Source organism: Ursus maritimus, unplaced genomic scaffold (assembly GCF_017311325.1).
Source record: "Ursus maritimus isolate PB19 unplaced genomic scaffold, ASM1731132v1 scaffold_8, whole genome shotgun sequence".
NCBI classification, from domain to species: Eukaryota; Metazoa; Chordata; class Mammalia; order Carnivora; family Ursidae; genus Ursus; species Ursus maritimus.
In genome coordinates, this window is record NW_024426996.1 from 30,482,628 (window position 1) to 30,503,568 (window position 20,941).

The window sequence follows — 20,941 nt, forward strand, 5'->3', positions numbered from 1 at the left end:
TTGCAGGTTTTCTGTGTGATTCTATTTCACTTCCTTCACTCTCCCTTAGTTTCAGAAATAACGAGAAAAAATTTCTCTCCCCTGTACTTTTTATCATAGAGCAAAGAGAAAAACCTCATTAAAATAATGAAGTGATTCCAGCATGATTAATCATGTCCCAAAGCCATTGATGTCCACAGGTAATGAAAACACTCAACCACCCTAAGCTCTGGTTGTAAGATAAAGTTATCTGCCCCTTTTTTGGGCAACTGTGGATATGCAGGAGGGAGCAGGCTTTGGCACAGCCAAACTTAGATGAATGATCTGGTTCATCTTGTGCTGCAGCTGCATCAATTTGGTCACCAGGAGTAGACAGATTTCATCAGAGCCTTTTGACAGAAATTCATTTGGCACAGAGAAATCATTGAGGAGTTTGCAATGATGTCTTGTCAATGAAAGGAATTTAAACATGGAAAAAGAAGAAATCCTGCACCTTAGGCAAACATAATGGAGAGGAAGAAAATGAAGGCTCACCAAACATTTCAAGCTATTCTGTCAAAGAAATACAGTTTATGGCTAATCGAGCACTGCAGTCAGATGATAATGGGTCGTCAGTCACCTGCTTAACTTGGGCCAGGCCTTTGTTTCTAAAGAGTTGAATTTAAAAACATTAAGGGACATTATCGATGTAATTATTCTCAATTATACAAAGGAATATATATGAAATTCATTTGTACATGGTATCTGTTAACCCTGATTTATGAAATTGATTCTGATCAGCATTTGTTTCTTATATTACTACTGCTTTTTTGAACTGAAAGTAGATCTGAAATCACATGAATCATCATACGTTTTTATGAAGCTCTAAAACCAAAGGTAAAACAGCAAATGTTTGGATTTTAGTTAATAGGGATAAGATGCTTTATTGTACTACAACAGGAAGTCACTGGCAATGGATGAAGATATTTTGAAGCACATAACTTCTTCCAAAGTGAAACACACAAATAAGTTATTAGAAGAGACCTAGAAATATGGATTGACTGTAAATGGAGTTTACAGCTTGATATATGTGAATTGAGTTGCAATACCAATAACACAAATGCTCAGCCATAATAGGATTCCTAAGAGACTGGGTGGTTATAGGTCTCCAAAGCCATAATAGCAATCCCCTCTCTCTTTAATGGCTAATCTTTCTCCAATCATGTTCTGTAGGTAATGCTGTGGAGGGGATTTAGTCATTTAATTATGGGGCTAGGAGAGAAAGGGCCATAAACCAAAGCTCATGTTACTCAAGTAGAAATAAAAACTGGCTGTCTTAAATCCATCTCATTGTGGTAAAGGCAGGTTACTGGGAGATATTGAAGTATTTTCATTCTAAGGTAAAAAGTAAGAGTTCATTCTCCACATTTTAAAATTAGACCTTTTCCAAGTTTCTTGGTATTTCACGGATAGTCCTCAAGGCTTACTATGTAAGCTACAAGTATCATTATCCTTTAGGTATTTATATGCTTCAACTATTTCAGTGAAGATCTGTTTATTCAGCACTATGTGAGGTATTGTACTTCCAGAATACCCGTTTTCCTATCACTTATATTAAGCCCTTGGTACAAAGTCAATGGACTCAGGTGATACTTGAATCTGTTCTCTAAGGAGCCAGCTCTTACATCCACAGGGCAAACATTTTTGTTTTACACCATCTCTCACACAGCTTATAGGCTTTTTTTTTTTAATTTTTTATTATGTTAGTCCCCATACAGTACATCCTTGGTTTTTTGCTGTAAAGTTCCATGATTCATTGTGTATAACACCCAGTGCACCATGCAGTATGTGCCCTCCTTAATACCCATCACCGGCCTATCCCAATCCCCCACCCCCTCCCCTCTGAAGCCCTCAGTTTGTTTCCCAGAGTCCATAGTGTCTCGTGGTTCATTCCCCCTTCTGTTTACCCCCCTTCATTCTTCTCTTCCTTCTACCCGTCTCCCTGCTATTTCCTATGTTCCATAAATGAGTGGAACCATATGATAATTGTTTTTCTCTGCTTGACTCATTTCACTTAGCATAATCTCCTCCAGTCCTGTCCATAGGCTTTTCAAGTTTTAAAGCAATGGGTCTTACCCCTGACTGTGTATTAGATCACCCCGGGGAGATTTAACAACTACCCGGTGTTTGGTGTTTGGTTCCTCCAGCATACCAATTAATCAGATTTGCTGGTGGTGAGTCCCGTGCGTTGGTATTTTTAAAACTCTCTAGGTGATTTTAATGCGATCCCCTACCCATGATTGAGAGCCACTGTTTTCTAATTTTGGCTAGAGAAGCGAATGTGCATCTCATTCTGTTTCATCTATTCACTTGTTTTCTTCTGGGCTCAAAATAAGTGATGGCCAACTCTTTGCATCTTGTGCTACAGATTTAAACATCTCCTTTATTACAGTACTTGTGGCCAAATATATTTTCACTGAAATATAACTGAAATTATTAGAGTCTTGGAAAACACCTAAGATTCAAGTTTTTGTTTCTAGGTGGAATTCTGTAATCAAGCATTCCATCTCAGGGCTCACTACTTGGGGAAAAAAAATGCCATACAATTGAAAGATATTAATAACACAAAAATACAGCATGATACCACTTTATTGCCCTTGTTTTCTTAATATTTCTATTTTATATGCTTTTGTTATTTCTTTACCTTTTGTCCCCCCTCCTGATTCCTGTGTGACTTGGCTCTTAGATGTATCTTTTAACTAGAGATTTTCTTCTGGCGCAGGATTCATTTTTGCCTATTAATATTTTAACATACTATGAAATATTTAAGACTTTGAAAATAGCATAAAGAAAAATGTGACAAATACCCATTTACCCAACACCCAACTTAAGAACAAAATATCATCAATACAATTGGAGTCCCTCTGCATCTTTCTCCTTCATTGGGTTGCCAGGTTTAGCAAATAAAGATACAAGCCACCAGTAGAATTTGAATTTCAGAAAAACAACCAAAAACCTTTTAGTAGTTCCAAATATTGAATGGGAACTACTTATACTAAAAACGCTATTGTTATTTATCTGATATTCAGATTGCACTGGACATCTTCTATTTTACCTGGCAATCGTACTCCCAACTCTACATATATTTCTTATACTTTCTCTAGGTATGCAATGATTTAAACAAATAAATGACATGTCAGTGTATATATATTATTATAGGTATATCTTTTGTAATCTTTTTATTGGCCCAACAACATATTTTTGAATAATCTATTTTATTCACACAACTGTAGTTGATTTTTTTTTTTAAAGATTTTCTTTATTTGAGAGAGAGAGAGAGACACAAAGATAGCGACAGAGAACACAAGTGAGCACAAGTGGGGGGAGGAGAGGGAGAAGCAGGCTCCCCACCAAGCAGGGCCTGATGCAGAGCTCAATCCTAGGACCCAGGGATCATGACCTGAGCGCAAGACAGACACTTAACTGACTGAGCCACCCAGGTGCCCCTAGTTGATTTATTTTCAATGCCATATAGTATTCCATTGAGTGACTATTCCCCATCTTAATTACCATTCTTCTGGTGACCGTAAAAGTGATTTCTAAATTTTGCAATTATAGATAATGCTATGAACATTCTTTTATGTCCTCTCATGTAGATATTTGAGGTTCTTTGGGATTTACACCGAGGAGTGGACTTGCTATGTCGTGAGTTGTATATAACGTCTGCTCATTGTTAATTGGCCAGTATTCAGATTGGGAGGGGAAACTAGGCTTTTGAATATATTGGAAATGATAATGATGTTCATTTATTGACAACTTGTATTTTCAGGTTCTTGTCCTGAATGACATATCGACCTCATGTTGTGATCCAAAAATGCTAGGAGGTAGGTACAATAAAATATTGATAATGATGATGGGGACTCTAGTTTTGACAACAGATGTGTTTTAAATTTTTTCTCATTTGATACACATTACACTCCTGGGAGGAGTTATTTTTATGTTTTATAGATGAGAAAACTGAGGTTTACAGAGATTATATAATTATCTCAAATCTTTCAGTATATCAGCATATGATAGACCCAGATTTGAAAAATTCAAACCTCAGGTTTTCCCTCTTTATTATAACTTCTAAATGCATAAAAATATAAATCAAGTAATTTTGGAATTTCATGTTCAAAGCCATCTTTTTAAATACTTTCTCACATTCAACAAATTGTTTAGGTAGCATGTATTCATAGTCTAATTGCTTTGAGAAATGTGGCAAAACATATATTGTATTTCTTAACTTGGAGTACATTTTGTCTTAAAATAAATTCCAATTTGCATTTAACTAATGGGACCAGATGCAGGCATACTCTCTCTTCACTGCGTGGTTCCAAGCCTGATTAGTAGACTGTGCTCTCTCCTTCCTGACAGTGATCCACAAGAAAAAACAAAAACAACAAAAAACTGATGGCAGTCATCATACAAACATTGCTATTCCTAATGTTTGCAAACATCCAACAAACAAGGAAGCTATGAACAAAATTCTTGAGATTATTTTATACCTATGGACATTAATTTATTTTTAGATTATAAACATTTAATTTTATGCCTCTTGTGGATAGAAAAAAATAGATATTTCAAGAGATTGGGCAATTTACTCCAAATTTTATTAAACCAATGAAATGGAAACAAAGTTGTCAGTTTATAACCTTCTCAGGAGCTTCCCTGGTATAATCTGAAACTGGCCCCTGTATTCAGAGGGCAGGGAGAGAAGAAAGATGCAGGCCACTTTAGGGTGGTAGGTGGCAGTTTTAATAAGCAAGGGGAACTTACATACTAGGCTTGTTTTCAGCAGTAGCAAAATGAATCAATCCCCACACCTTCCTATCAAATCTTAAACTTTATAAAGAGACCTTAACTGGGTTTAGTCACGTATACCATGCAGGTGTTCTTAACACTGCATCATTATTTAAAAGATACGTCCTTGGAGCAGTCTCTGGGAGCAAGAAAGGCAAGTGGAACCCACATCCCAAGAACAGGGGAAAGGGTAAGGAGGCTCTGGTTGCCTGGGTCCAGCTCACAAGTCAACTGGCAGTCACGTCTTTTTTGACGACTTTACCCCCAGAAGGTTCAGACTTTCATTAAGGAAGCAAACTGTTAACATTTTCTAAAGCTTTCATGAGAAACTTACGGTCTGTAGTAGGCAGAGTAAAGTCCCCAAAGATGTCCTCATCCTGATCCTTGGAAGCACCTTTACATGGCAGAATGTATTTTGCAGATGGATTAAATTAAGAACCTTGAGAGATTGGGAGTATCCTGGGTTAGCCAGGTGGGTCCCATCTAATCACATGAGTTCTTAAAAGTGGAGAACCTGTCTCAGCAGGAGTCAGAGAGAAAGTCGACTATGGAAGAGCAGTCGGAGAGATGCGGGATTGCTGGATTTACAGTTGGGGAACAGCTATGAGGCAAGGAATGTGGACAACATCTAGAAGCTGGAAAAGGTAAGGAAAAATATTCTTTCCTAGGTCATCCAAGGAGGACTATAACCCTGCCAACTTCTTGATTTTAGCAAGGTAAAAACTGTTTTAGACTTTTAATCTACAGAACTCTATGGTAAAATTTTGTGTTGTTTGGTCATCAGGTTTGTGGTAATCTTTTACAGTGGTAAAAGAAAATTATGTATATTTTGGCCATATAACTATTATATTTGTGTGGGTAATTGGTAAACTCAGTGATTGGATAAGTAATTCTTGATAATTATGAAAATAGTTACAGTTAAGAGAAATATCAGACTTGGAGATAGGAATCTTATGTGTATAAGAATTAACTTGGTTTTTTATCTTAAAATGCTGTTTCATGGTATCTACCTCAAGAATTTTAGCTTCAAAATGTCTAGAGTAGGTTCCTGGTGGAGATACAAAATAAAACAGTTGCTTTGGAAATGGTTTAGCTTTTGGAAACACAATGTCAATCATCTGCTAAATAAATCAATTTTTAATACACGCACAGAATGGGATACTTCTCAGAAATAAAAGAAATAAAACTAATAAATGCGGTGACATGTATGAATCTCAAAATCCTTAAAGAAATCAGGCACAAATAGCAAAATATGGTATGTTTCCGCTTACAATTGTTTTTTTTTTTTTACCTTTTTAAAGAATGTATCAAAATTGCAGAGGCTGAGGCTTGGTGGGGGGGATTGATTGCAAATGGTAGTGAGAGGATTTTGCAGGAGGATGAAAATGTTCTGTGTCTTTATTGTGGTAGTTAAAATACAGTGTATATTTGTCAAAACTCCTAGAACTTTAAAGAGGGTGAGTTTTACCATATGTAAATTATACTTTAGTAAGCCTGGGTTAGAAAAAATGTAAAGTCTGTTTAACTGTATTTTACTCTGCGTTTTACAAACTCAGTTAAAACTGAAATGTACTTTTAAAAACTACTTTATCAGTTTTATTGAAAAATGATATATGCCACTGTATTAGATTAAGGTGTACAGCATAATGATATAACTTACATTTGTGAAATAATTACAATAGGTTCAGCTAACATCTATCATCTCCTATAAATACAATAAGATGAAAAAAATTATCTTGTGATGAGAACTCTCAGGATTTATTCCCTTAACAACTTTCCTATAAATCATAGAGAGATGTCCTCTTTAGGTATCAGGTTGTACATTACATCCCTAGTACTTACAACTGAAAGCTTGTATTTTTTTGTTTGTTTTAAAGTTTTTAAATTCCACTTAGTAATCAGTGTAATATTAGTTTCAGGTGTACAAAAAGCGGGTAAACACTTCCATACAACACCAGATGCTCATCACAAATGCATTCCTTAATCCCCATCACCTATTTCGCCCATCACCCACCCACCTCCCCAAAATTGGAGTGTAAGTTGACTACAATCATCTCACACAATTTAGGACACGTTGAACTAATGAATCTCGGGGTAAGAAATAGAAACGAAGTTATTTCACTTATGTCCTAACCAGGTACTAATTAATCCATAAAGCCCCAAAGAAAATTGCATAACAGGATTTCTCTTGAGGCTCTGAAAGGACGCAACTCTGATCCAACTTTTAAACTATATCCTAGGACAGCCATGAATTTCGGGTCATTGTATGCATAGGGTTAAAGAGTATTCTGCCCCAGCTAATCTTTCCAAAAGTAAGGGAAAATTCCAGAGTGTCATAAAGGGACTTCAGAAATCATGTTTTCCTTCTGTGAAATCATGTGATCTTGTAGTATTTGTTCATTTCGTAAGAATTTCCTCAACTAACCAAGTTTATGTAAAGGGAAAAGACTCTTATCTCTAGTACAATAGACTATTTTTAAAATTTTTACTTTAAAATTATTAAAATTCTGTATCCTGTAAGGAGTTAGGAGTTCTATTTAGTGGCTTTTGCTTTTTTAAAAAAGCCTGAAGTGTTGCACAAGACATATTGGTATATTTTAAAATACTCATTTTTCATCTTCTAATAGTATCTTTTACTTACAGATATAAAAATATAAAACATAGTAGTCCAGTGAGGTGTGTTGGCCTCTGGTCTGTAACATTCTCCTGAGCCAGAAACATTTGGGCAAGGGTTTCTGGGTGAGCCCTGTTATTTACAGTCCCCCTGTGGTGTGAAGTGATTTATTTATTTATATACACACACACACACACGTATATGCACGCACATACGTATATGCACGCACATGCACATATGCGCACGCGTGCATACACGTGCACATACACGCGCATACATATATATATAAACCTTTTCTGATTCTTTGAGTGTAATGGGATAAATGAAGTTTCCAAAGACTTTCATAGAGACAGTAAATATTTTTAACCTAGAGTTATAAAAATATCAACATTGATAGGAGTATGATTTACATTTTTTTAAAGTAACTTTAACAGGTGTGTGAAGGATGTGTTAACATAGTCCCGGGGTGGGGGTGGTAATTGCGATAGTCCTGTACGGGAGTTACCTAGAGTAATTAGGATGTATTGCAGTGGGCCAGGTGAGCAATGATGGAGTGTCAGAATAGTTAAGATGGAATTTAGCAACTTGGTAAGCAATTCAACATATAGTAAGACAGAGCTAGAATTTAGGGATGATTCTAAAGGTTACTAGATATTCTCAAGTCAATGATCCTAAACTGCCAGGTCCTGGAGCAGTATTTTTGGTTTAAAATACTGGTTCTAGAGCATATTGATGTACCTCAAACTTTGCACAGGTGTACCACCAAACTTTAATCAACACATGAATTTTATTTTTGTTCCACCTGATGGCCTGGGAACTCCATTTTAGAAAACACCATTTTCCTAGGTTCCCTATTTCCATGAAATATTGTGTGTCTTCCTACTATTTCACATAATTCCATTTTCTGGAGTAGTTATGTATAATCCCTAAGAATGACAAGTTCTTATGGGATAAAGTCCATTAATGTTAATACTTCTTATCTGACTGGAAACTCCTTTCCTTGAGTCATTGTCCATTCATGCACTCCAAACCTCCACAAGCTAAAACAGCTTTTTAAAAGACCTTTTAGCTAAAGTATGTTAGTGGAAAAAAAGCAAAGAAAAAAAATGTGAGAATAAAGCCCCATTGTGTGATTTCAGAACTTTGCCCTTCTACCACAGTCAGGGTCTGCAGAAAGTGTTGACAATTTGATCTGTAATTAAAAGAAAAGGTATTTACAAGAACCTATTCATATACTTTATGGTGTCCCGTGGGATCATTTAACTGACTAATTTGGACAGACTAGACAACAAATTGAGGGCCTGGTCTCCTCTCCTTTTATAACTCTGTAAACATAATCCCAAATTGATTGGTCTCTAATACATGAGAACCAAATGAAAAATTAATTAGATTGGCTACAACCCTGAAGTGAGCACTTTACTGCTTTGTTGCTTTGTCTATTTGATCCTTTTCCTTTTGATTTATCAATAAAGTAGCCCATGTGGAAAAAATAATAGAAGAAAGGTAAGAGCAAGGATCAAATGAATCCAGACAAACTGTAAAACTGAGCAGTGTCTGCAAAGTACAAGACTGAGTTGGTCTCTAGGTATTAACTACATTATAAACCACATATTAACATGAAATCAAATTTTCTCAATTATTAAACTTATGAGCTTTTTCTGTATATATTTTTTTCCTTTCTATTAGAAAAAATTTCTTAATGTTTACCTCTTCATTTGTACCTAAGCAGTCATCGAAGAACTGACTTGAAAGCCGTTGTAGTCCTAGGAAATTAGAAGAAAGGTTCATGCAGTGTTACCCCCTTATTATGAGTATAGGCATCGAAAGTCTTGAATACTTACGGCAGTGCTGGGGGATAAGAAGAGAAATCCTTTTCCTTGACTCCCATTACTGCATTCAATAACTTTACTTAGAATTTCAATAATTATCATAGTTCAGTATCCTGTTAGTAGAAGGGTTTTCGTGGAACTAAAATATTCTCGCAAGGGATTTATATAATTTATTTTTGAACATTAGTCAATACCAAACTTGATTATAAGTAAAACTATTCTGTTTAATTCTAGACCCAAAACCTAAGTCTACAGAAATCCACATATCAAACATAAAACAAATACTAAAAATTGTTTTATATTACACTAAAGTACATTATAAACATATTTAACCGGTGAGCATCAATATTTTCATAAAATATTTGACTTTATTTTTACTTAGTTGATATTCAATAATGAGTGAAACTCATAGGATAATGTGCAATCAGATAATGGCACTAATAGAAAGCTAATACACAAGCCCTTAAAGTTCAAAGAACCAGGGGTGTTAGTAACTTGTGAGCTATTGAGTCTTAATCTTTATAATATGCCAAACTTATTTCCAAACTATATTCTCGGGAGAGTACATGTTCTTTGCTTCCCTTCCTGTAAGTAATCTAAACTGTTGATTTGGTTGGCTTTGCTTATTTTCTTGTTTGTGTTTAAGTGGGAAATGGCTCATATGGAGCCAGTTGACTGAATTATCAGCAAGGAAACTTTTCTCTTGGTTCAGGTGTTCTGAGAAAAATTAGCTAAAGGTCTTGCCTACCCTTAGGCAAAATTATTAAGGAAAAATTTTCTCTATTTCACCTTGCCATTAGCTACCTCAACCAAGAAATAATAGAAATACTATAACGAACTGTAAATAAGAGCTTACTCATAACTCATTCATTAAGCCAATATATAGCGAGTATTTTCTCAGCAGGTGATGGTTAGACAATGAGGATATATTAGCAACAAAATAAATGTATACCTTCATAAAGCCTGAAATCTAGACTATAGACAAGTAAATATGTATAATTGGTAAATTTAACAATTTCCCTCTGCATTGGAAGGGATATATTAAACACTGAAGTGAGGTGTGAATAACTTACCTACTTAGTAGCTAGGAAGAAAAAATGGTTTTGAAAATTCATTCTAGAGATGTTGAATCCATTTAAGCACAGACCATTGGCTTAGGTAAATGGACTACACAATTATGTACTCTTGATTGAAACAGAGGAAGTGCTAAGTACTCTGTGGAGAAGGCAGACATTACTAGAACGTCAACTTTATGAAAACCAGAAGTGTACTTTAAAATACTGAGGTAACTTAATTTTCAATGTATAATAACTTTTTAGCATCTCTCCCATGACTGATTGTAAATCCTACCAACAAAAGAGACAGACACACTGGATTTCTTATGGACTATGATGAAAGAGCAAGGAACATGGTCTCTTTACCAGCTGATTTGAGACCAAGTCGGACACTATAATAGCTGAAGTGATAAGGAAAGTACAAGATAAGTGTTCAACTGAAATTTAGGGGATTACTTTTCTGCACATTGGGGGGTGTGTGTGAGGGTGTGAGAGAAAGAGAGAGTGATGTAATGGGTGTGTGAGATTGTATATACAAAAATGCTCCTGACTTTTGCGTATACACTTCTTTTTAGATAAGAACAAGATTCATTCAGAATTATAGTAGGCCAGAATGACAACGTGGAATATAAGTTACATATGTGTATCTTATCAGAATTTCTTAATATGATTACTTAAACTAAACTTGAGATAGGAGTTTGAATTACTAAGTTATGAAGTATTTGGGACTAGGGAGATGTTCAGCAGAAACAAGTTTAAATAATGAATTACTAACACAGTGAAAGCTGTGGTCTTTCTTCCCTTTCTCCCTTCTTCATGAGAGTTTATAAAGCACAAGTTATAATTCACTAGCTCTTCTGGGTATCAAGCATACATAATAGAAAACCTAACACATAATAGAAAATCTAATGTGGTAAAGACTGTGATAGGATCCTGCTGAGTGCTACCTATTCTACTTGGTCTGTGATGTAGGTTTATGGTAAGCTGCCAACTGCTGGTGACACAATTTGAATCAAAGAAGATGATTGAGACTCAGCCAGGAAGAGAAGAGTAGCAGACAATGCTAAACCAAACTTAAAGAAGGATGTGTAAGGATAGAGATAAGAACAATCATGGTCCATTTCAAGAATGTCAGCAGATTGGATTGCTTTAGCACAGAGTGGGGAAATGGAATATGATGAGACAGGTTTCAAATCATGAAGTACCCTGCATGCTATATTTGGATTTAGCCCATGAAACAAAGTAGTTGTAGTATCTTTTAAGTGGGACTGCTAACAATAATACATTGCAGGTAATATAAGAATTGTATATATATATTGCCTTCTTAAATCACTTTTATGAAGAAGGGGCTATTTTCTGTTTTCACACACATACAGAGCAAGAGATTTTCAAAGTTCAGTTCTAGAAATCCAGCTGAGTAAATAGCCTGCTTAAGCATGATTCTGTGCTGACGCATGGGATTTATTTATTTAAAGATTTTATTTGAGAATGTGGGAACATGAGTGGGGGGAGGTGCAAAGGAAGAGGGAGAAGCAGACTCTCCACTGAGCATGGAGCCTGATGCAGGGCTCGATCCCAGGACCCTGAGATCATACCTGAGCTGAAGTCAGGTGTTAACCCAGTGAGCCACCCAGGTGGCCCAGGATTTATCTTTCTTGGAGGATCACTCTATGGCAATGTGACTGGTGTACTAATGCAGGATGGAGGGAAAACAAAACAAAAAAAAAAACCAAACATGGACACAAGTTAGAGGCTATTGCCTTAATTGGTGTGAAAAATATATTATGTAAAGCAATTGCTCTTGATATTGCAATGATTGGGCATTTTTTACGTACTTTAAGGAAGCAAAGCTAATAGCTTCACTTCCAATTAGTTGTGAAGTATTAAGAGCAGAAGTTGAAGAGCACTTCCATTTTTCCGAATTTGGTCACTGAAGGATAATGGTCTTTCCCGAGGCATGGAATTTAGCAAACGAAGAAGAAAGGGTTTGGTGGTGTGAGAAAGATGGATTCACATTCGGACATTTAATTTAGAGATACTTGTGGGATTTCCAACTGAGTTTCTTAGGACAATGGATATAAGGATCTAGAATTGAAGAGAATTTTGAGAAGGAGCTAAAGGTTGGAGTATCTATCACTGGGGGTTCTACTCATGAACCTCATCTTTCTGTGGTTCCCGAATTTAAAAGAACAAAATAGATGCTCATTGTTTTTTTGTTTTTTTGTTGGTTTTTTAAATAAAACCCACATCCCTTAATATGTCTTATAGGATTCTGCACTGATCTGACCCTACTTGTTTCCTATATCACTAATATTCACTCCAGCAACACTCATCATACGAGGCTCTTTAGCCTTTCTGAAATATTTATTTTCTTTGTTAATCTAATGTACTATGTTCTCTCTCACTTTTGGATATTCCTACATAGTCTTTCTTCTGGATATTATTCTTTCCCTTCCTTAATTGAGTAACAGCCAGTCATGCTTCAGACCTCCATTTAGATGTTACTTCATCTGGCATGTATTGCTTAACCCTCACTCCCCCCACCTAAACTAACTTGTGTTAAGGAACTGTGCTATGTGCTCCCATAGCACACTATACTTCTCCAACCATATCGCGGTTTAATGATGCCTCTTGTCTGTATCCCCCACAGACACTAAGCTACAAAACTGCTGAGTTCTTCTTTTATTAACCGTCTCATTCTGAGATTCTAGCACATTTTTGGTGCTGGTATACAGAAAGATATGAATTTTTGTTTTGAATGAATAAACAAGTAAAAAATAGGAATAAGGAAGGAAAATTTGGAAACCAAAATTTAAGATAGATGATCTCAAATGGGTCTGTGAAGGAAATAAGAGGGAGAATACACAAATCAAAGAGGATTTCATAGGATCCAAGAAAGGGAAGCGCTTAGAAGAAGGAAAAGGTCAACAGGTTAAACATTGTAGATATCAAATTAAAAAGCAACAAACTGTCTACTGACTTTTGCAATTTGGAAGTTAACTTTGGAACTTACACTGATGAATGTGCCCCTGATTTCAACATCACATTATCATGGCTTTTCTTTTGAATAAACAAAAGTAGGTTTTCTCATTAAAACACAAATAAAATCTTCTTCCCCCAACATGAAGGAGAAATGGGTAGCCATAAATCTAGAGATAACTTAGTATTGTAGATTTTTAATATACATTAAAAAGACCTAATTGTTACATATAACATAGCCAGACATCAAAAGATACTTAAGTAGTTATAACTACAGCATCAATTTGATACCAAAATTCTTTGTATGTTAGGGAATATAAGCAATAAATAATTTGTCCCCAAAACTGCAACAGGATTCCTACTGGTCCTAACACTGTTGTAAATTAATATGCACTTATTAAAATGAAAAAACAAATCAGATTAACATAGTTAATATGTATCTAACCAAACAAATACTCTTCTAGGCCATTCTTTTATGTGGAATTTTCTTAAAATTTCCCATAGAATATCCAGTTTTAAAGGGTACAAAAGTATGTTCTTGCTATCAATCTTTGAAAAGGTCTATTTTAATGCCTTCTGAGTTATGTCTTTTAAATTTAATTTTGGTTAAGTAAAATTTTTAATTAAAAAAAATTAATTGTCCTTTTTTTTTTTTTCAACTTAAACTTTAAAAGTTCAGGAATAAACATCCCCAGGTACATCTATGCCTTAAAGAAAAGGGAAATGATCTGACTTTTTATATACACATTTCTAACTTTTCCTTTCCACCAGGGTGTTTAATTGATACTGGTCATTAAAAATAAAAAGTTATTGTGAGATAAACCTCTAAAGCATGTGTGTTTGTACCAAACGCATTAGCTAAATGAAGGCAAGAATTAGAATAATCAATATGAATATTATAAAACTTCACAACAGGGAAACATAAGCGAGATTAAAATGTTTCGAGTTAAAATGTTTTAACTTGGACATGTCCTAGAGTACAAAACATGTTTTAAGAATATATTTACTCTTAATAGTTACAATGTTTAATAATACTCTTAATAGTTACAATGTTTAATAATACTAGTTAATAACCTGCATTTTATGCCATTCTTCTTTGTAGAAAATTGAAGTTACTGGAATTTTTAAAGAAAATTGATAAAGGTTATATCTTGTTCAGTATTTAAAGTGTCTGAAACTTGGTTTGCATGGTTTTTCTTCAGCTGTGTTAAATTAATTTAGATGGTGAGTTTGAGAATAACACCACTCTTTTTTTTTTTTTTTTTTCAATCTCCAGGCATGTAGTAGGATTTCAGTGAAGCTCTGGCAAATAACTATGTGCATAAACAAAGAATATACAAATTGGGGGGGGGAGTTCATATGTGAAATCGTCCTCATTTTATAATGAAAAATCTAAGGAGTAAGAATGGACTAGCACTATTATGAAAACCAGGGATCTAGGATTTAGTCCAAAACCTGTATTCGCATAAACTTTTCATGTTATGTGTCCTCATTTGTGGAAAGTAGAGAATTTGTTAGATTTGGAGGAGGTCCCTTCCAGCTCTATGAATTTTCAATTTGCCATTGCTCCCCAGCAAGGCAGTATGCTGATGAATCCTTATCTGTGAGCACTCAGGTGAACATTTCTCTAAACATCTGACTTTTCTCTGGTATGCTACTTCTCTGTGGCAACATCTAAGGCCATTCCAACAATCACCATGAAGCAAATTGTAGATAGTATAAGATAGCAATCCAATGATAGCACATGAAACCAATGCCAACTTACGCATCTAATAGGTGAGGTTAGAAAGCCAACCACGTTGCCCATATATAGTGTAGTTATTATCTGCAAGATTTTCTGATTCCAACAGTCTCAAAACTGCTGGTTGGTTGTTGGATTTTAAGGTCAATGATTTTTAAAAAGATTCCAATATCAAAATAAACATAAGACTGAAGATGATATAGAAGATGCTACATCTCAATTGTAATCCTCCTTTAACACTGAATAACCACAGTAACATTCATTTATTTACATTACTGGTATAACTAAAGAGAAGGAAAAAGGGAAGGGAGGCAAGAAGGGGGAGGAAAGAAGAGGATAGCAAACATTTACATAGTACTTACTGCAGGAATGTTTCTGAACACTTTACATGTAAGAAATACTTAATCCTCAGAACTCTGTACTTATATGCATGTGGTGGACACTTGTCAAACTGGCTATACTTAGCTGGTTTATTGTTTTGTTTTTTAACATTCTTTCTACAGTTGGGGAATTCCCCAATCATAAAATTAACCTAACATGTAACATTTGAGTTTAAATTCTAACAGGGTTTTCAGTGAACATGCAAGTGTAACTATGTAAGTCTCAATCTAGATGAGGCTTCCTTCTTTGGACTGGCAGTGAGTGCAGGGGGCTAAGTTCTTTGTGCAGATGTGACCCCTTTTCTGGCAGTGGTAGCCATAACTGAAAAGTTGCATTTTTGGCAATTTGGTACTTGCTCATTGCAACTGCAGTAGTGACAGTATCTTTACCACACAGATTCTTGGAAGTGATTCTATCTCTGGAAGGCTTGCCTCAAGATAGTTCTCCAGGCTTCAGTGATTCTGTGACTCAGCTAAATCACTTATTTTTTTTCTGTTTAACTTAGCCAGAGTGATTCTGTTTACAATCATGGCCACTAATATTCTGTATGTATATGTATAAATGTACAGATACATACATTTATATAAATTCATATGTACTTAGGTATTATGTGTGATCTATATATTAGCAAAACTATACTCCGTCAGTACAGTTCAAAGGTAACGTTTACTGTTTATGTGATGCTGGGCACTCGCCTAGGCCCATCAGGTGAGCATTGCAACAATAAATTCTCATGGCCTTGTAGGATGAGACAGTGGGCTTTTATTCCCAGCCCCTTCAAGATTATGAGTAACTGAGTATTAGAATCTCTTCATCACTCTTGAGAATCCTAAGGAAAGAACTGGGCTGCATACCCCTTACAGTGGAGAAAACAGTACTTTGGGACTTCCTAGCCTGTAACTAATTTAGAATTATCACTTTTATTCAGAGATGAGATTTCCTGGAACCACAATTTGTTTATTTTATAATCTGATCTGCAAAATACAGTTTGCTCATTTGATTTTTTTTTCTTTTTAATCTTTAATAGGGAACCCACGGTACTGTGTGCTTTGCCACTGCTTTTGCGCTTGTATTCTTCCTCATGTTTTCAACCCATGTAGTCTCTTCAGATTCCCTTCTCTATGTAAGCCTGTTCCTTTTCCTATCCTTATGCATTTCTCTGGTTATTCCATAAGGAAGATGTGAGACTACAAAGGAACAACATTTTTAGTATATTTAGTTTTGTTCTAACACTGCTCCGAATGAAGTTTGACCTACTTAACAGTTGCAGTAGAGTGGTACTCTTTAAAAGCCCTGGTGATAGAGTCTGATGGCCTGGAGTGCAATTTCAGTGATCCTATCCTCCGGGTCTGATAATGTAGGTGAATTACTGGGTTTTTACTGCCTCAGTTAAACCATTATTGTCCTACTTGTGTAATGTTCCTCTCTCATAGAAATAACTAAATTAGTACTGATAGATCACCTTGAGTGGGACATTGAGGTGCTGTCTAAATACCAGCTGCTGTAAATATTATTCTGATGGAGCAGACTAAGGGTAGTTAAGACCTGCAACGAGACTCACACTAGATCTAAACCAGGCATCTCAATCGTACTATGTCCCTCAATTTTCTTCTTCCCATGTTTATAATGCCACTCTCCTTTTAGTTTCAACTAGGAATCTAACCCATCCTGGACCTTTCCTTTTTCTTCACCCACTATATTTAGTTAGCAACAAGTTCCAGGACTCTCCTAAGTATGTCTTGGACCCATCAAAATCTCATTTACATTGCTGGTTTCCTAGTGGAATTGGCCTCCTACCACTTCCTTCTTCCTTTGGTCAATGTCCATCTAGTCTCCATAGAACAGCCATGATGATGTTAAACCTGTTTAATAAAGATGCAACAATGATTAAAACCCTTTAATAATTTCACTTGCCTTTGAAATACAATTTCATACCCTTTCTGTGCCACACAAACCTTATATAATTTATGTTATCTCTCTGGTCCCATGCCTTGACCTCATTTCTTTATACTTCTACCATACTGAACTCTTCTCATTTTACCTCTCAAATGTGTTATGGACTTGGTTATTCAGGTCCTACAGATGCTTTTTCTCTTCTATAGGTTGTCTTACAAACATCTTTTTCACTTTGTTCATTTGTTACATCAATTATGTTCTTAGGGAATAGTCCCCTAAACTAGACCAAATAAAGTCTCATTGAACCCAGTATTTTCCCTCTTAATAGCCTACATCAAGCTTTTATTTTCCTTGTCAAAGCTTGCTTTCCTATGCTCTGACTTGTGTGGGCTAAGATGTATCCACATTGGTAACTTCTATATAATGAGCACTTTGCGTATGGGTGCTCAGAAAATAATTTTGTATGGACAGATTGAAGCCAGACTAACAGACCGACCTTGGACTCCCCTGCTCACCACTATACATTCCTCCTACTAGAAGCCAAATTATTCATAATTTTCAATGATCTTAAGGCTGGAGGAGTATATTAAATGACCAAGTGAAAAGTGGTGGAGCCAGAGATCTCTGGTGTGCCACAACATTAAAGAATGTAAAATGAAGAGCTGTCTGTTTGATTGAAGTTGAGAGGTGAACAGGAGCTGGCTTTAGTGAAGGAAAAAACTATTACATGCTAAGAAATTTTCTTATGCTACCAAAGCAAGCAGGGGCCATTACCGTGCAGCAGGGATCCCAGAATCAACATAAACTATGCTCACCATTGGGAGGCAAGACAAATGTGATAAATGCATGGGATGGACTTGTCAAACTTACTTGTAAAAGGATTTGGGGAGACTTCTTGGAACATTCTGGAATATAGTTCCAAGTAATCAGCATTTCTAAAGTGAAACTACTAGGTTATAATCTGAGCACTTTCTGCTTCACCACATGATGGCGTATTATTTCCAAAAGTGTTTTTATTAATTGAGACTCCCACCAAAGTGTTGTTGCTGTATGTGCTCACCATGCTTGACAGTGGTAGATCTTTAAAATGTGCTAGAGTGCAGTACGTGGTGTAATTCCTTATTTAAAAGGCATCTGTTTGACCTCTAAATCTTGAAGTTTCTGGCCATTTTGGTTTTCTTTACTTTGTGAAGTTTCTGTTCATGCCCCCCCAAGTTTCTATAGTTTCATTTTTTTGGTTTGTTTCTTTTTCTGTTTATGTTCATATGACTTCAATTTTACTGGTAACTTCTTTTTTATTGCGTCTTGGTAAGCAGAAATTATTTTTAATTATTGAATTTGACTAATCTTTTATGGTTTGTGCTTTTCTTATACCTTGTAGAAGAAAACCATCCCCATTTCAAGGTTTAAAGATCTCTATGTTCTATAACATTAGCTTTTGTATCTGTATCCATCTGGAATTCACATATGTAGATCCAGTTTGCTTTATCATTTTTTATGCTAGCGCTATTTGCTAGTCATTTTTTCCTAGTTCCTGCAATAATATCCCTACCTTATTTGATTTCCACATATTCATAGGTCTGTTCCATTTCTTTATTCTGTTTGGTTTTGTTTTTGTTAAAAGCATGGCAGTTTAAAATTCAGAATATGGACCATGGGTTAAAAAGCTCAATCTGCTACTTGAAACCTTGAGCAAGTCGCTTAATTTCCTTATTACTCTAACTTCTCACTTATAAAATAACTATAGAATCTTCGTCATAAGGTTATTATGTTTTGCGTATAGTAAGAGCCATATGTGTAAGTTACAACATCTTAATTGTTTCCATGACAATACCACACTGTCCTCATTAAAATAGCTTTGTAGTAAGTCAAGACGTTTTGTCAAGTCCCTCTTACATCCTTTTTAGTGTTTATTACTGGTTTGGCTATTCCTAACCTTTTTATCTTGCATACATATTTGAGAATAATGTTGATGGAATCCCTGGAAAACCATTTTTATTTTAACCTGGATTGTGTAAGATTGGTTTGTCATTTTAGAAAGTTTACTTTGTTAATGAGACTTCTATTCATAAGTGCTGTATCTCTAGTTACATCTTGCAAAATTTCCTTTTCTATGGAAAGGTCATAACTTCTTTTGTAATTTTACTCTTATATAGCTCATGTTTTTGTTGTCGTTAGAAAACCTGTTTTTAAATGACATTTTCTTAACTACTTGTTTCTGGGTTTGATGCTACCTGACCTACAGCAGGAAGGAAAGACACAGGTTAAAACAGTATCTGATACAGTTTGCATTTCTGTGCGGATTTTTTTTTTTCTCCTCTACTTTTCCTGGTTTCCTCCAGCTCAGTTTCTCTCATTCCATTTTTCTCCTCATACCTTCTCTGAGCCTTTATCTTTCACTTTTGAACTATTTTGCAGAGTTGGTTGTTTCATTAAATTTTTTGAAGTCCTCACAGTATTTTTAAACATTTTTCCAAAGTCCTCTTCAACTGCTTGTTTGTCCTGTTCCTTTTACTCATTCTTTTTGAAATGTTTCTGTATAGTTTCCTTAACACATCTTCTTAAGTTGTTGCTCATCTTTCATTTCTACTTGGGCCCGTTTGTTGGAGATGTTTGTGTGTGGGTATCTATGGGGCATGTCAGGGGTAGGAAAGAACCAGAACTCTACTCACAGCTGGAAGAGATACCCCTATGGCACAGGGCTGTATGTGAGAGTACATTCTTGTCCCATTTTCTTACTCTCAGCCCCCCTGAGTCAGCATTGCACAGCTGCTGATAATGCGGAGCCTCTCTCCCTCCTGCCCCCTGAATCAACAGACTGCTTTCTGTAAATACTGCCTGTTGTGGTCCTCCCTTCTTCTACAGTCTGGTTTCAGGGGAAATTCTCATCCTCAGTCCATGCACATTGTTTCTGTTGTTCTAAAGAAGGAATTGCTAGGTTTTATCCCTCCGAGATTTTGCCTGCCTCCTGAAAGCTGAAAGCTTTGTCTAGACCTACAGCCTGGGAGTATACACTCATTCATATAGCAAATATCACTAAGTACAATATGCCAAGTACTTTGTTAGTTTCCGGACAACATTTGACAACATGAAAATTTATGGAATATTCCCTCAACACTTTTCATTCTTGCAAAGAGAGAGTTATGCACACACAAAAATTATAATACAATAAATTAATTGCAATGATGGAATTATGTGCAAAATGTTGAACGGCAAAAAACATGCCTAAATGCTTATAACTGAAGAAAGGCTTCAGTTAATTCATAGCACAGGAGATAGACCTACTCCATGTAAGCTACTATGCTTTGTGAAGAAGCAACAGTGACTAAGGTAAGCATGATTCTTTCCCTGATGAAGTTTATATGCTAGTTGGTTACAGTGACTTCTAAGCTGGTAAACTTAAAAAGAATGTTCTAAACAATGGGAAGAATGTGCATAAGAAATTAAATTTTAAGAAAATGTGGCAAGTTTACGAAACTATGAGAAGGCTAATAGTGGATCATAAAAGTCCAGTAGTGCTTGTGGCAGATGATGTAGTTGGACAGGTAGGATAGGGCCATAGAAGAGAGTACCTAGTGTACGATCAGAGCAGTTTGTTTGATCTTATAGATATGGAGGTGGGCTCATTGAAAGATTTTTGATAAAC